The sequence below is a fragment of the Lutra lutra genome, chromosome 8 (assembly GCF_902655055.1).
Source record: "Lutra lutra chromosome 8, mLutLut1.2, whole genome shotgun sequence".
NCBI classification, from domain to species: domain Eukaryota; kingdom Metazoa; phylum Chordata; class Mammalia; order Carnivora; family Mustelidae; genus Lutra; species Lutra lutra.
Window position 1 is genome coordinate 66,724,052 of NC_062285.1, and position 16,496 is coordinate 66,740,547.

At 35.4% G+C, this 16,496-nt stretch overlaps 1 protein-coding gene across 3 annotated transcripts in view; it reads right to left on the reverse strand.

The window, feature by feature from the left end:
- Positions 1-16,496, reverse strand: part of CNTN1 (contactin 1) — a 375,956-nt gene that overhangs the window by 212,222 nt on the left and 147,238 nt on the right. The gene's annotated exons all lie outside the window — the stretch shown is intronic.

Genomic DNA, 16,496 nt, shown 5'->3' on the forward strand with positions numbered 1-16,496 from the left:
GACCAGGCAACTGAAAAATGGAAAGTGCAAGGTCGATCAATGTTTAGAAAGTTAATTAATCTCCCTGGTAAATAGGAACAAGTAAAACAAAACCATAATAAAATGTCCTTAAACACCCATCAATTTGCAAACATTTAAAGATTTTTAAAACACTAAGTGATGGTGAGAAAAGAGCAACACACTCACTTAGGAAACTAAATTGTTACTGACTTTATAAGCCAGTTTGCCAAAAATCTGTTGAAGTTGAAAATTCGTATGCCGTATGTCCTAGAACTGCCACTCCTTGGTATAAACCCTAGCACTATGATACTTAAATTATAAGGGCTCTAAAAATACAGGAAGTTAAAAAACTAAACACGCAACTACAATATGACCCAGCAGTTGCCTTCCTGGACATATGTCCCAGAGAAATACAAACACAAGTTCAAACAAACACTTAAAAATAAATATTCATAGCAGTTTTATATGTAATAGCCAAAAAAGTGGAAATAGTCAAAATATCCTTCTGCAGGTGAATTATGAAGCAAACTGTGGTACATCTATACCATGAAATACCACTAGCGATAAAATGGAACAAACTATTTATACACACAACAACTTAGATGAATCTTCAGAGAATTATGCTAAATGAAAAAAAGTCAATCCCCTAAATTTACATACCATAGAAGTCCATTTACATAATATTCTTGAAATGACAAAATTATAGAAATGGAAAAGAGATTAGTGGTTGCCAGAGTTTGAGAAGAGAATCAGTGGGAGGGAAATGGATGTGGGTAGAGGAGGGATCCTTGTGGTGATAGAAATGTTCTGTATCTCGACTATATTAATGTTGATCCTGGTTGTGGTATTGTATTATGGTTTTGCAAGACCTTATCACTGGGAGAAAATGGATAAATGGGACTGCTCTGTATTATTTTTCACAACTGCATGTCACTTTAAAATTGCCTCAAAATAAAAAGTTTAATTAAAAATAAGATTGGGGTGCCTGGGTGGTTCAGTTGGCTATTTGTAGAGGATAGGGAAGAGTAGAAAAATTTGGAAGGACTAAATTTAGGTTTTAGTTTTGTACAGACATAGCATTTAAAAACATACTGGTATATTTTTAAATTGTATTATGTTTTTAAAGCGAGATTCTTGGCCAAATATCCACAAAGATAGAGTGATTTATATAATCATATATGTCCTTTGACCTAAAACACCAAAATTTAGCATGAATGTTTGCTAGCAGCAAGGACAAATTGCTGTTTTCTGTGTTCTGGTTTAAAAAATATTCTTAGAATCAAGCCAAAGTAGAGAGTTTGCAACATATTTCAAAGTACATGCATTATAATGGAAGCTTAACCAAGGAAAGTTCTATCAAAGTTGCATTTAATAAATTAGAGGATTCTAGTAATCTAGGTGTTAGGTAACACTTGGAAATTTATCTCCCCTCTCAGAATAAGTTTATGCATCTGTTAAAAAGTGACAACAGTGGCAGACTCATAAGGTTGTTGTGAGGATGCATTAAGACAATGCATATAGGGGCGCCTGAATGGCTCAGTGGGTTAAGCCGCTGCCTTTGGGCTCGGGTCATGATCTCAGGGTCCTGGGATCGAGCCCCACGTCGGGCTCTCTGCTCAGTGGGGAGCCTGCTTCCTCCTCTCTCTGCCTGCCTCTCTGTCTACTTGTGATCTCTGTCTGTCAAATAAATAAATAAAATCTTAAAAAAAAAAGACAATGCATATAAAATACCTAGTGCACATAACATTAACTATATTATATTATTATTACCATTATTATTTCCTAACTGCCAACTGAATATCAGATAAATTTCACCAATACCACTAAGACGTCTATATAACCGGAAATACTCAAGATAGAACAAAAGAGTCACAATGGATGATTTCTGAGGTAACTTCAAGAAATGGGCCCAGACAAACTGAAAATACTTTTTCACTATTCCATCTCAAAAAGTATCCGACCATAATCAGTGATGGACAAAGAACAAACACAAATACACAATACAAAAAAAGAAAAATACCTTTCATCTATAGGAAGTCACTCATTAAACCATGTTTTTTCTATGTCTGAATTTTTGCTCCTCCTGGGTGGCAAAAAAAATGCCTGAAATTTCTGTGTTAATCCACCATCAACAACAACCCCCAGGCAAAGAAAAATAGTGGATGAGCATTCGGATTATTTTAGAACGATGTAAGTTGGTCCGACTCAGTCCATTAAACTCAATAATTTTCACCAAACTGATTCTATTCTGTTTTGGCAATATAAAATGTAAAACATCACCTTAAAATTTTACATAAAATATTTTAACTTCTCACTCCTCTCTCATTGGGGATCACTCATAGAATGGAATTATCATTCACTCAGTTGATCAGACATAAAAACTAGAGATTATTATTGATTACCTCCTACTCTTCTTTGATATTTTCTCTCCAAGTCTTCAGACTCTAGCTTCAGAATATCCTAAATACAACATTTTGCCCCATATCTTCTGCTAAGATCCTTATCCAATTCCCTCCCTTAATTGGCTTCCCTATGGTGTACTCTTCATAAAATTGCTAGGGTAATCTTTTCAAAAAAGGTAAGCAAAGGGGCACCTGGGTGGCTCAGTCATTAATTAAGTGTTTGCCTTTGGCTCAGGGTCCTGGGATCTATCCCTGCATTGGGCTCTTTGCTCTATGGGAAGCCTGCTTCTCCCTCTCCCACTCCCTCTGCTTGTCTTCCCTCTCTGTCAAATAAATAAATAAAATCTTCCAAAAAAAAAAGGTAAGCAAAAATTAACTAATTAATTAGCTAATTAATTAATTTAAAAAGGTAAGCTGTATTCCTCCCTCCCTAGAATCAGACAACAAATGTTCATCTCAACCAGGCTTCTTATAAGGCTCAGAGGACTCAACCTATCTTAGCTCTAATCTATTCCCAGAACAGATCACTTAACATCTTCCCCTATGTCCTTATCCTCCAGCTTCTTTTCCTCCCTTGGACAGATCCAAGTGCTTCTTCAGGGTCTTCCCACTAGTATGTAATCTACTCCTAGTAAAGAATTGTCTTTTATGGTAACAAGTAGAAATATGAGTCGAGATTAGTCAGTCAAGACTATAAATGATTGTGAGACCTTGCTTTATGCTTTGTGCTTTTATGCTTTCCTAGGATCCTTGCTTTACTACTTCCCCCTGAGAGACTGACCACAAATTTTAGGTGTGCCTCAGTAAGTAGTTGTGCATCTACTCACCTGGACCCTTAGCTGCTTGTTTGCTAGTTCTGTGTAACCTAACACAAAAATATCCCTAAACCCAGAATGTCATAGTTCTCTTTATCCATTCGACTCAGAACAACCCCTTATAATCTGACCAAGCTCAATGATATTAAGCTGTTTACTTATGTTCGTGTGTGTGTGTATCATCTATACAACCAGCTAATAAGCTTCTTTGGATCAGGAATTGTGTCTCAAAAACTTCAGGCATTCTTCCACCTGTTGTATCCCTGCTATCGCATCCATCATAGTATGTTCTCAATACATACTGACAAAAATTTGATTTATTAATTTACTACCCTTCAAAAATGATGCCCAGAATCTAGAAATACTAGTTTTACAAATGCCCATCTATGATCTGTTGGATTGATTGTGGAACAATAATTACCTCACACCAAGAAATGGAAGTTGAAAGACATTTGATGATTGGAGGGCCAACCTTAAGAACTTAAACTAATTCCAAATTCTCCTAGACTGAAAATTAAATTAATGTACATATTACACTATTATGCTCTAAGAATTGAGAAAGGAATCTCTAGTAAAGTAGCATGTTAGACAAAGTGTAATCATTTTTGCTATAATAAATGCGTTCTGCCTTGTATAGTTCCTTCTGTCTATAATGTTGTCATTTTATTTTAATTTCTTTTTGTCATATTCCTTGAATAATTACAATGGGATATATATATTTTATATGAGAAAAAAATAACCATTGTCTTCAAAGTATATAATAGTATTTGCAGTTCAAGATAATGACCTTTCCATTCCAGTATCTTCCCTAAGGAACAAAATAATTAGTGGCAGTTCATTTTTATTTAGTTTGAAAACCATGATAACAATATGAAATGAAAAACCAGTATAGGTTTTTCAATAGTTTAGCATAATAATAAACATCACTAATTAAGAAACTATACAAAATATTTTCCAGAAATACATTTCTATGGTTCATTCTGATTGATTATAATAATGTAAGTATATGCAAATGCAATGAAATGGTAGATTTAATTTTAATATCCTCTTATTTAGATTTTTTCAATATTTGAATGTCCCAAGATCAAATCTTATAGAATATCACTTAAATTATGCATTATATAGAATACTCAGAAAGCTTTTTGATTAATTAGTCAATCAATCAAGGGTTTTTTTTTAACATAATATGGACCTTAATGTTTTTGGGAGGAATCTAAAATAAACAATGATACGTTAGTAGTAAAATCTCTAAATAGTAATCTCAAGATCTACAACTCAAGCAAAACTGTGAATTGGTTTGAGTTTTATTCATTTGACAACTCTTTCTTTTGTTAAATATTTTGTCTATTTATCTCAGAAAGAGAAAGAGTACAAGCAGAGGGGAGCAGCAGGCAGAGGGAGAAGCAGGCTTCCCACAGAGCAAGGAGCCCTACACAGCACTCAATCCTGGACCCCAGGATCACAACCCAAGCTGAAGGCAGACTCTTAACTGACTGAGCCACCCAGGCATCGCTTGGCAACTTTTTCTTAAGCATTCCAAAATAAAACTAGTAGTGGAGGTTCGTGAGATTCCAGCTGCTGGTAAAAGACAACGCATTTGATCTCAATCCATATGGAATCTATAATCTACTGAGATGTACAGACAAATAAATGACAACAACCAACAACACATGTGTAGGCTACAAGGCATGAAATGCAGGCAGTGGAAACCAGTGGCAGCATAAAAATAAAACAGACAAGAACATGTACAAAAGCATCACAAGAAGCAAAGTACACAAATTTTAGAGATGAAAGTAGTTCCAAGAGGGTGACGTAGAGTGCAGCCCTGGTAGGGATTGGAGGTGAGGAGTAGAGATGCTACTGCAGAGGTCAGTGTTTGTTTTCAGCATCTTTATACTACCCTTTTTGTGGGTTTTATACATACAAAGTGTCACGGTCATTGTACTTCAGGCAGTCTGGGTTTTTGATTCTTTGTCATATAGGTAGGTATCCAGTCAACTTAAACATCTGCTATCATTTTTCAGTATTGTCCAACTGCACAGTGATTTCCAACCTATGGAATGTGGGCCGTGAGAGTAACAGAGATAATTGTAATACATCCAAGACTCAACATGAATATCAAACTGTACTATAAATTAAATAAATAAAAGTAAAATTTTTATCATAAAAGTGGCCTTAAACTTTTCTTCATATGGCCAAAGAATTTATGTCACTGTTTTTCTCTTCCCTGTATACTCATTTCCAATGAAAATATAATGATTTATGTTCCATTCTTCAGAACTTGTGGGGATGCTGGCTAGTACTCACCTGTGCTCTTGTGATAACAGATCATGATGGTTTCAATGACTATTATTTCCACTTGGCATCTTAAGATTTGAACAGAGGTTTTCAAGACAAAATTACTTAACTAAAGACAGTGACCTACTAAATGTGAAATTGGAACACGGCTAAAGATATATGGGAGACACAATAACCTAAAACAAAAACTCTATTAAGTAAATGACTACCTTTTTATTCTGCCATAGCTTATAAAACTTTTTAAGGTCAGATATGGCCATCCGTATGGGTAGATCCCTAGTACCTAGCATAGTGCTTTATGCAAAGAGACTCAAAGAATAAATTAATCGGCCGATTATAAACAGCCAATGACATAATTCCAGTTAGATAAATTATTTTATAATTCACTTACTATCTTTTTGAGAATTCACCAGTACTAATAATAAACATTCACTATGATCCAAGTTTTCTACATAATTAACTTTTTTTTTTTTTAAGATTTTATTTATTTGTCAGAGAGATAGAGAGAGTACAGGCAGGCAGAGTGGCAGGTAGAGGCAGAGGGAGAAGCAGGATCCCTGCGGAGCAAGGAGCCTGATGTGGGACTCGATCCCAGGACCCCCAGATCATGACCTGAGCTGAAGGCAGCTGCTTAACCGACTGAGCCACCCAGGCATCCCCATAATTAACTTTCTTAATCCTTACAACAAATGAACAAGAAAGAGAGTAGGATCCTTTAGAAGATATTAATGCTGGGGATAAAGGGATAACAAAACATTTACTCTAGAAGCATGTAACAAATAATACAAACCAGAGAAAAGTCAGAAAGTTTAACCAGTAAAAATACATGAATATATTTATAATTTCATCGACATTTCTTAATTTGATAGACTTAAAAAAAAATTCTACTAAAAGTAATGACATGCTCCATGTAGTTGGTTACACAGTCTTCACACTTGGGTTTTCACTTATACAACATTTCCATTCTCCCCGAATTTTACCTTGATATATTTTAGAAATTAGATTTAAACCATCAATTTTTAAAATGCAGGTCAATTTTTGGCTACTTGAATACCCCTGGCCTATTAATTATATGAATTAAATTATAGATTTCTCAATATTGATTTATCCTTCCTAACTTTAAGAAATGAGTTTGAATTAGATGTGGTTAGAAATGGTCCTCATATTCTGTTTTGATTGACTGATATGTGGAAATATCTCCACGTGTACTGGCATATTTATGAGTCAAAGCACAGAAAAATTGAAATAGTTGAATTGTTTTAAAATATTTAGAGAAAGATAGTTTCTTTGTCCATTTGGGCTGCTATAACAATAGCATAGACTAGTTAGCTTTTATTTTATTTTATTATTTTATTATTTTTATTTTTATTTTTTTTAAGATTTTATTTATTTACTTGATAGCAGAGATCACAAGTAGGCAGAGAGGCAGGCAGAGAGGAAGGGGAAAGCAGGCTCCCTGCTGAGCAGAGAAGCCCAATGCGGGACTCGATCCCAGGACCCTAGAATCATGAACTGAGCCAAAGGCAGAGGCTTTAACCCACTGAGCCACCCAGGCGCCCCAACTAATTAGCTTTTAAACAATAGAGATATACTTCTCATAATTCTGGAGGCTGGAAAGTCTAATATCGGAGCACTGGAAGATTTGGTATCTAGTGAAGGACCATTTCCTGGTTCACCGATACAGGTCTTTTTAGTGTGTCCTCACATGGGAGAAGGGTGAAGAAAGTTTTCTGGGGCCTCTTTTCTATGGGCATTAACCCCATGAGTGCTCCATCACTGGAACCTAATCATCTACCAAAGGCCCCACCTCCAAATACCATCACATTGGGTGTTAGATTTTAATATACGAATTTTGAAAGGAAACACACATTCAGTCGATAGCAGATAGATTATCACATGAGAGAAAAGGAAAGGTTTTAAAAAGATACCTTAACTTTTCCATATATAAGTTACACACTCTACACAAAGGAAATACAATTTTCCAATTGATTTTTTCATGGTTCAGCATGTCAGTGATAGTTGCTAAAGCCTATAGCCTCACGATAATAGAGATTAAAAATCATTTGTCAGTAAGCACCTGTGTTTAATCAGGGGGCTCTAAATAAGACATTACTATGAGAGGAAGTTGGGGTAGATAACTTTTAACATTCTTTCAAAGAGCAGTAATCATAGAAATAGACATACTTATAATCCCATTTCATAAACTGGACCACAAGCGGGGTGCCTGGGTGGTGCAGTTGATTAAACATCCCACTCTTGATTTCAGCTCAGGTCATGATCAGTGTCTTGAGGTTGAGCCCAGAGTCAATCTCTCCACTCAGTGTGAAGTCTGCTTGAGATTCCCTTTCTTCCTCTGCCTCTGCCCCTTCCTCCACTGCTTGCAATAAATAAATAAATAAAATCTTTTTTTTTTAAGATTTTATTTATTTATTTGACAGAGAGAAATCACAAGTAGGCAGAGAGGCAGGCAGAGAGAGAGGAGGAAGCAGGCTTCCCGCCGAGCAGAAAGCCCGATGCGGGGCTTGAACCCAGGACCTGGGATCATGAACTGAGCCGAAGGCAGCGGCTTAACCCACTGAGCCACCCAGGTGCCCCTAAAATCTTTTTTTTTTAAAGCAGAATCATAAGCTTTGTTTTGAAACATACTTATAAATTGAAAATGTCTGTCCCAATTAAAATCCTAATGGCTTCTGTATTAAAGAAAGTTAGCATTCAAATGGCAACCTAGTTTTAATAAAAACAATTTCCATGGGGATGATTACTTTCATTTATTGAGATAAAGATCTTATGTACTATGAGAAAGGAATCACATGAGACATGAAAACAAACAAAAGGAAGAGGAGCCATCATTGCAAGAAGAAATAGAATCTAAAAAAAATCTTAGTAAGTTGTGGCTTTTTATCAATGAAACTTTTAATTTCTCAAAGCAAATATTTTTTCCAGTAGTTTTCAACAAAAGCAAAATTACAAATTACAACAGGTCCCATAGTAATATCCAAAACTAAGATATAATTCAAAGGTGTTTTCATTCATACTAAAGCAAACATAAAAGTATTACCAAAGATATCACCAAAAAAAAAAAAATACATTATAATAAATAAATAAAAAGTGAATCCAGAAAGTCCAACTCTATTCTTCTCTCCCTTTACATAAGGGAACAAGCAGTCATCACTTTTATATTTTAAATACTTAACAAAGTCTAGAACAATCATATAAATTAGAAGAAAATAAATCCTGAGTATACTGATCTTAAGTACTAACCTGCTAACTATTGATCCTTTTAAAACCTATATTTCCATAGGCTCTAATCAAGGTGACCTGGGAAATTCATGTAAGGCTTACAGGGTAATTATACTTAGATGCAGGGAATTGCTTTTGGGTATAGATAGTTTATACAGCACAGTCAAAAACCTGATCCATGCAGGAATAACTAAAATTTAGCTTGATTTATTGTTTTTAAATCTATGTATAATTCTTTTCACTCTGGAAGGCCATTATTCCTTCTCTTTCTAGCAAAACAGGATTCATGTGTCATTCCCTTTGACTCTGAGAATTAAAATCCGAACTTCTGTGACTGCCCAGGGCAGAGTTAAACACTGTGCCTCCTTGTACCCCTCTAGTGTTTTGGTAACAGCATACGGAGTACATTGCCTTCTGATTATTCACAATTTTGTATCTAGTATGTCTTTGTTTTCTAAGTTTTTCTACTGTTCTAAGCACATCACATGCATTGAATACATATTATTTGAATAAAAGCATTAATAAATGAATAGATCAGAAAGCCAGCATTGGTTGATAGTGCCAGGATATTAAAGGCAGCTTTGGGAAAATAGTAGATTCATATTGATTTTATTATTATAAAATACTTTAATGATTGGCAGAGACTGAAGGTGTTATCTTTCTGCTCTTCTGCATTTATAAGGTTGGAGCCTTATGACTGCTCCGAGCCAATGGCATGTGGACAGAAATGGCAGAAGGCATTTTTCTAAGGCTGACCCTTAAAATTCTCCAGCCACCTCTTTCCAATACAGTAGCTTTGAAGGCTACACATTCCAAATGGCAAAACCACAGATGTGATGGGAAGAAACTAGCCTTGCAAGCTGTAAGGTCCTATGAAAAGCACAAGTGGCCTCTAGGACCTGACAGTAAGCAATAAAATGGGGACCTTGGTCCTTTAATGGCAAAGAACTGAATTCTGCCAACGACCAGAAGAGAATCCCAAGCTCCAGAAAGAAAGATGGCCAGCTGAACTTGACTGAAGTCTAATGAGTCTTTGAACTGAGGACCCAGCTGAGCTTGGTGGTACTCCTGACTCACAGAAACTGAGATAATCAGGTTTAAGATTAAATTAAGATTAAATTTAAGATACTAAATTTGCAGTGTTTTGTAGGTATAACAGAAAAAAGTAATATTCCGTTACCACCACAAAAGACAGGAAAACAAAACAAAACAACCCACAAAGGATCTGTTTGAACCAGGGAGCAGGGAGTCTGGCTATATCATTTATGATTATGAATTACATCAGGAACTGAAGAGACCTGTATCTACAGAGCTCAGGCTTTTGTACCTGAAACTCAGTAGTGACTAACATTTTTGTTCTTTATATAAATGCATGAGATTTACCCATTTGGAATAGTTGGATTCATCAGTTTTATACTATTTTGCTTTAAGGCTTCAGAGTTCTGATTTTATATTTTCTACAGTAAGCAACTCCAGGTATTTATTAGAGGAATACCATGGTTCTGCCTACTTTCTGTGACCTCATCGGCTTTCAGATCATTAATTACCTGTGAATGATTTAAAGATATAAATATTTCTAGCCCCAGGCCTGCTTCCCCATCAACTTTCCCTAAGGACTCACATGGCGTTTCCAGTGTGAACAAATTGCTCCAAGCCATAATGTAATAAAAAGAAATGTATGAAATTCTTTTCCACTAAAAGAAGTAGTACTTCTCCACATTCCCTCCATTATTTTCTACAGCTGTAACAATCTCTTAAAATAGGTCATTGAATGAGCAAGTTTGGAACATACAGTCATGCAGTTCTTTAGAAAAATTACATAGATTAGTCATTAATTTTTTTCTCTAAGACTGTCACCGCAATTATATCATATCGTATGTTACCCAGCATCTAGATTTACAATCATCCTCCCTCAACCTCTGCTCTTAATTTTAAATACTTCATTTCAGTGGTCTTCAAACAAAGTTTTTGCCTATGAATTCCCTAAAATAAGTTAGAAAAAGCAATATATATGTAACCAATTATAATTGGTATCTAAGCTTTTATTGAAATATATGTATATATGTATTTTGAAAGAATATCATTTTTAGTGTATCTAATGTATATTTTATAGTTGCTTTAAACATATTTTTTAAACCTTGGAAACCATCAACAAAACAAAAAGGCAATCTACTGAATGGGAGAAGATATTTGCAAATGATCATCTGGTAAGGGGCTAATATCCAAAATTATGATACTTAGCAAACAAGAATAATAAATACAATGTGGTATTCTGCATTGGATCCTGAAACAGAAAAAGGAAATGTGTGGGTAAACTGGTAAACTCTGAATAAAATCAGTAATATAGATAATACATATAATATTTATTATTATATGATATATATTTATGAAATATATATTATTATATATTATATGATATATACATACATGTGTGTATATATATATATCATACATATATGTTGTATGATGTGTATATATATATATATATATATATCATATAATTTAATATCAAAGAAACAATTCAATTAAGACAATGGGCATAAGGCCTGAATACATATTTCCCCAAAGAAGACATATAAATAGCCAATAGACACATGAAAAGATGCTCAGCACCACTAATCATCAGGGAAATTCAAATCAAAACCACAATGAAATATCACCTCACACTTGTCACAATGGCTAGTATCAAAAAGATAAGAAAGTGCTGGCAAGAAAAGGGAAACTTTGTGAGCTGTTAGTGGGAATGCAAAAATGGTGCAGCCACTATGGAAGTAAGGAGATTCCTCAGAAAATTAAAAACAGAACTACCACATGATCCAGTAATTCTACTCTGAGTATTTATCTGAAGAAAACAAAAACTCTAGTTAAAAAAAATACATGTATCCCTATCTTCATTGCAGCATTATTTACAATAGTCAAGATAGGGAAGCAACCTAAGTGTCTATCAATAGATAAATGGATAAAGAAGATGTGATACACATATACATACATGCACGCACACACACACGCGCGCGTGCGCACACACACACACACACACACATACACATAATGGAATATTAATCAGTCATAAAAAAGAATGATTTCTTGGGGCGTCTGGGTGGCTCAATGGGTTAAAGCCTCTGCCTTCAGCTCAGGTCATGGTCCTGGGGTCCTGGGATAGAGCCCTGTGTGGGGCTCTTTGCTCTGCAGGAAGCCTGCTTCCTCCTCTCTCTCTGCCTGCTTCTCTACCTACTTGTGATCTTTGTCTGTCAAATAAATAAATAAAAAATATATAAAAAAAGAATGAATTCTTGCCATTTGTAACAACATGGATGGACCAAAATGGTATTATGCTGAGTGAAACAAGTCAGAGGAAGCCAAATACCATGATTTCAGTTATTTGAGGAATCTAAGAAACAAAACAGCAAACAAAACAAAATGTAAACAGACTCATAGATGCAAAAAACAATCTGGTGGTTACCAGAGGGGAGGGGCTAGGGCTGTAGGCAAAATAGGGGGAAGGGGATTTAAAAGCACAAACTTCCAGTAACAAAATAAATAAGGCACAGAGATGCAATGTACAGCATAGGGAATATAGTTAATAATATTGTAACAACATTGCCTGGTGACAGATGGTAGCTAGATTTATTGTGGGCATCACTTCATAATATATAAATGTTGAATCACTATGTTGTACACCTAAAACTAATATTTTATTTCAACTCCTCTTCAATTAAAAAAATGTTGGAGAAAGATGAAATACTTAGCTAGATTAGAATGTTCTATGAGCTTGTCTCCTGAATGAAATAACGTGCCACCTTGATTATTTCTTATGGTAAGAAATCTCAAGGGAGTCTTCCTTAGGAACTATGTATTCTTACATGATCTTGGATATGTGTTGCCTTAAAGTTACCCTAGGAGCAACTCCCAGGCCTCCGGCCTCTACAGTTTTCTCAAGTTCATCTGCATCCCTAACATACTTTGATAGGTCTCCCTTTACAATTAAATGTACAGTTGGCTCTTGAACAACATAGATTTGAACTGTACAGGTCCACTTAATGCCAATTACTTTTCATAAATACAGTATACTGCTATAAATGGATTTTCTCTTCCTTATGCTTTGCCTAATAACATTTTCTTTTCTCTTGCTTACTTTAGAATGAGTATAGCATATAATACAAATGCAAAGTCTGCGTGAATCAACTGTCTATATTATTGGTAAAGCCTCCAGTCAACATTTGGCTGTTATTAATTAATTTTGGAAGGGGAGTTAAAAGTTATACATGACTTTGACAGTGAGAGGGGTCAGCACCTCAACCCCCACATTGTCCTAGGGTCAACTCTATATTCCTTTTTCTGCATATACTTTTACTTTATTCTTTCTAGAGAAGTGAAGCTACTTTCCCAAGTCATCACTTCTATTCTTTTTTTTTTTTTTAAGCTCAACATAACAAAGGCTTTTTTCCCCTCTTGTAACTGCCCTCAATAGATGTGTAGGTCAATGGAGCTGAGTTCTCCTCTACCTGGAATCTTCCATCTTAATAATTCACATCCATCCCATATCCCTTAACACCAACTTTCTGAAATTATCATGAAAAGCCCTCAGCCTATGCCTTGTCTGTACCTTCACACTGGTGGCTAATGACATTAAAAAAAAAAATTGCACAGTTTTGCAGATCAGTGACCTATAAATTTGTTACCTCCGGTTATCAGACAATTTGGTTCATGTTTCTCTGATCAATTCTCCTCCATGCTCTATAGGAATGATTTTTTTTTTTAAGATTTTATGTATTTATTTATTTGACAAGGGGAGACACAGCAAGAGGAACACAACCAGGGGGAGTGGAAGAGAGAAAAGCAGTCTTCCAGCTGAGCAGGGACCCTGATGTGGGGCTTGATTCCAGGACCCTGGGATCATGACCTGAGCTAAAGGCAGATGCTTAATGACTGAGCCACCCAGACACCCTTCTACAGGAATATTTTAAATGTACTCTGCCTTCTCAAATTGTAGAAATTCTACATATACACTGAATCCAATATACCACCAAAACTTACTGATTTTTTTTCCACCTCATCTTTCTATTTGTTCCTATTGTTTTTCTCTTTTTTCCACAACCACTATTACTGCCCTAATCTAGGTTAGTAGTCTTTAAACTGTGTATTCATATTCTTGAGAGTACAAAACAAAAACATAATTCTATTTTTTAAAGATTTTATTTATTTATTTGACAGAGAGAGAGAGCACAAGCAGGGGGAGAGGCATAGGGATAGGGAGAAGCAGGCTCCCTGCAGAGCAGGGGAAGCTTGACATGGGACTTGATACCAGGACTCTGGGATCATGACCTGAGCAAAAGGCAGTAGCTTAACCAATTGATCCACCCAGGCGCCCCAAAAACATAATTCTTACCCACCCAGAATTTTGTTCATTAACACAGCATGTAAATCTTCTAGAGGCACCAAACAAAAGGACACCAGAAGTCAGGTGTTAAGAAGTACTAGTGTTACTATTGAGAAAATAAATGACTGGCAAAGAAAATTATTTGGTAAATCCAATTTTTTGTATTCCACAAAATTAATGGATTGCTAAAGATAAATTTTGGTAATGGATCACCATGTAATTCCCTACATAAAATCAGAATGAGTTCAGAATTGAATGGCACTGTTATAACTCGACTCTTCATCTCTAGTTCACATCTATAAAAGTGAAAAGAGTGAAAAGTCAAAATAGAATTAATACTAAATTCTCTCTCATTTTGGCAATAAGTAACATTGTTCCAAAAGTAGAGGAATTAAAAGAAGCCCATCTGTCACATTCAACACTGCATTTCTAATAAAGTTGTATTTTTTGTCACTAACAATTTTTTCAAAATTTGAATACAGATACATAGTTTTGGTCAATTGTGCATTAGTAAAAACCATGTTGACTAATTCTAGAGGAAAAAAAAAATTAATCTTTAAATTTTACAGCTATAAGAACTTGAAAAATCAAATTATAAGTTTATTTTATAACTAAAAATATGATAGGATAATGAATTAAATACTTCCAAGCATAAGTTATATAATAATAGGATAAATTTCCTTGGGAATACAAATATGAATTCAAAAGAAATGAGAATGACATAAAAATTTTTAAAGTTCGGGGTGCCTGGGTGGCTCAGTGGGTTAAAGCCTCTGCCTTTGGCTCAGGTCATGATCTCAGGGTCCTGGGAGCAATCGAGCCCCCGCATTGGGCTCTCTGCATAGCAGGGAGCCTGCTTCCTCCTCTCTCTGCCTGCCTCTCTGCCTACCTGTGATCTCTGTCAAATAAATAAATAAAATCTTTAAAAAAAATTTTTTTTAAGTTCTACAGAAGCTATTTCAAATATTTTTAAGTGGATAACAATGACCATGGAATCTCAATACTATTCAGACTCCAAAGGATATATTTAACAGTTATATAACAGATGTATTTAAAATGTCAAAATGTGCAATATGCTGAAAACTACATCGTTTGCAGCTATTTAAAATTTTGATGAATTTGTATGTTGATTCATAAATATATATGGGGATATACAATTTTAAAAATTCTTTTGGACATTTTTAAGAAAAAGGGTTTGAAAACTACTAGTTTAGGCCATCATCTTCTCTCACGGAGGTTACTGTAATACCTTCTATATTCTTCCCTCTTGGCATCCATGCCCTACTCAGAAATGTTTTCAGAACTGCTGCCACAGTGATCTCTCTTAAATGCAAAAATTCCTTCGAGACTCTTCTCTACTTAATCTAAAGCAATGGCTTCTCATTGTCTTTCCTTGTGTACCTTTCCATCGACTTTTGTCATGGTTGGTCTTTATCACCAATTCCATGGAAACAGAGCTACAACACTTTCCAGCCTCATGCCTCTGGGCCATTACTCAAGTTTTTCTCCCTTTCTGACTCATCCTCACTGCCCCCCTCCACTTCTCCTTCCACCATCTGCCCTTCTCCTAATTAGCTCCTACTCATCACTCAGGCCTCAATTCTGAAGGCCATTGTTTCAGAAATATTCCTTGGCCCTCTAATTCAAGTTAGAAATCCCCTGAATTTATGTGGTCATAGCACATTACTTCAGATTTAGAAACATAAATTATAGGGGAAGCTGAAAGCTTTCTCTTTTTTTAAGATTTTATTTATTTATTTGAGAGAGACAGAGAAGGCAAGAGCAGAAGCAGTAAGTGTTAGAGGGAGAGAGAGAAGCAAACTCCCTGCTGAGCAGGGATCCTGATGCAGGACTTGATCCCAGGACCCCGGGATCCTGGCCTGGGCCAAAGGCAATCGCTTAACCGACTGAGCCACCCAGGCACCCCTGGAAGAAAAAAGATTTCTTGTGACTCATCCTGTTTTGGCTCCTTGACTCCTCATATTTTAAATAGTTAGATGTTTGTATGACAGTCTTTTTTGTTTTCTTATTTCTTTAGCTAATTTATGATCCAGGTTTGTAGGTATATAAACAAGTAATTTACATTTTCATAGAACAAGATGAAATATGTAAATCTAGAAATATGGGATGAGCAGAGGCTACTTTCTGATTATTTCCTTGTACTCTTAGATAAATCTTTATCCTTCAGGATGCAAAATAAACCATACTTCCACCAAGAGTCTTTCTACTGTCATACAAATTAGCTCTCACTCACCCTCACCTGACAAGGAAATTCGATACTTCTATAAACTCCTTCCTAGTATTTATAACAAGCTGACGATCTAAAAATGGATCGTATATCTATTGTTTACCACTGACCTTCCA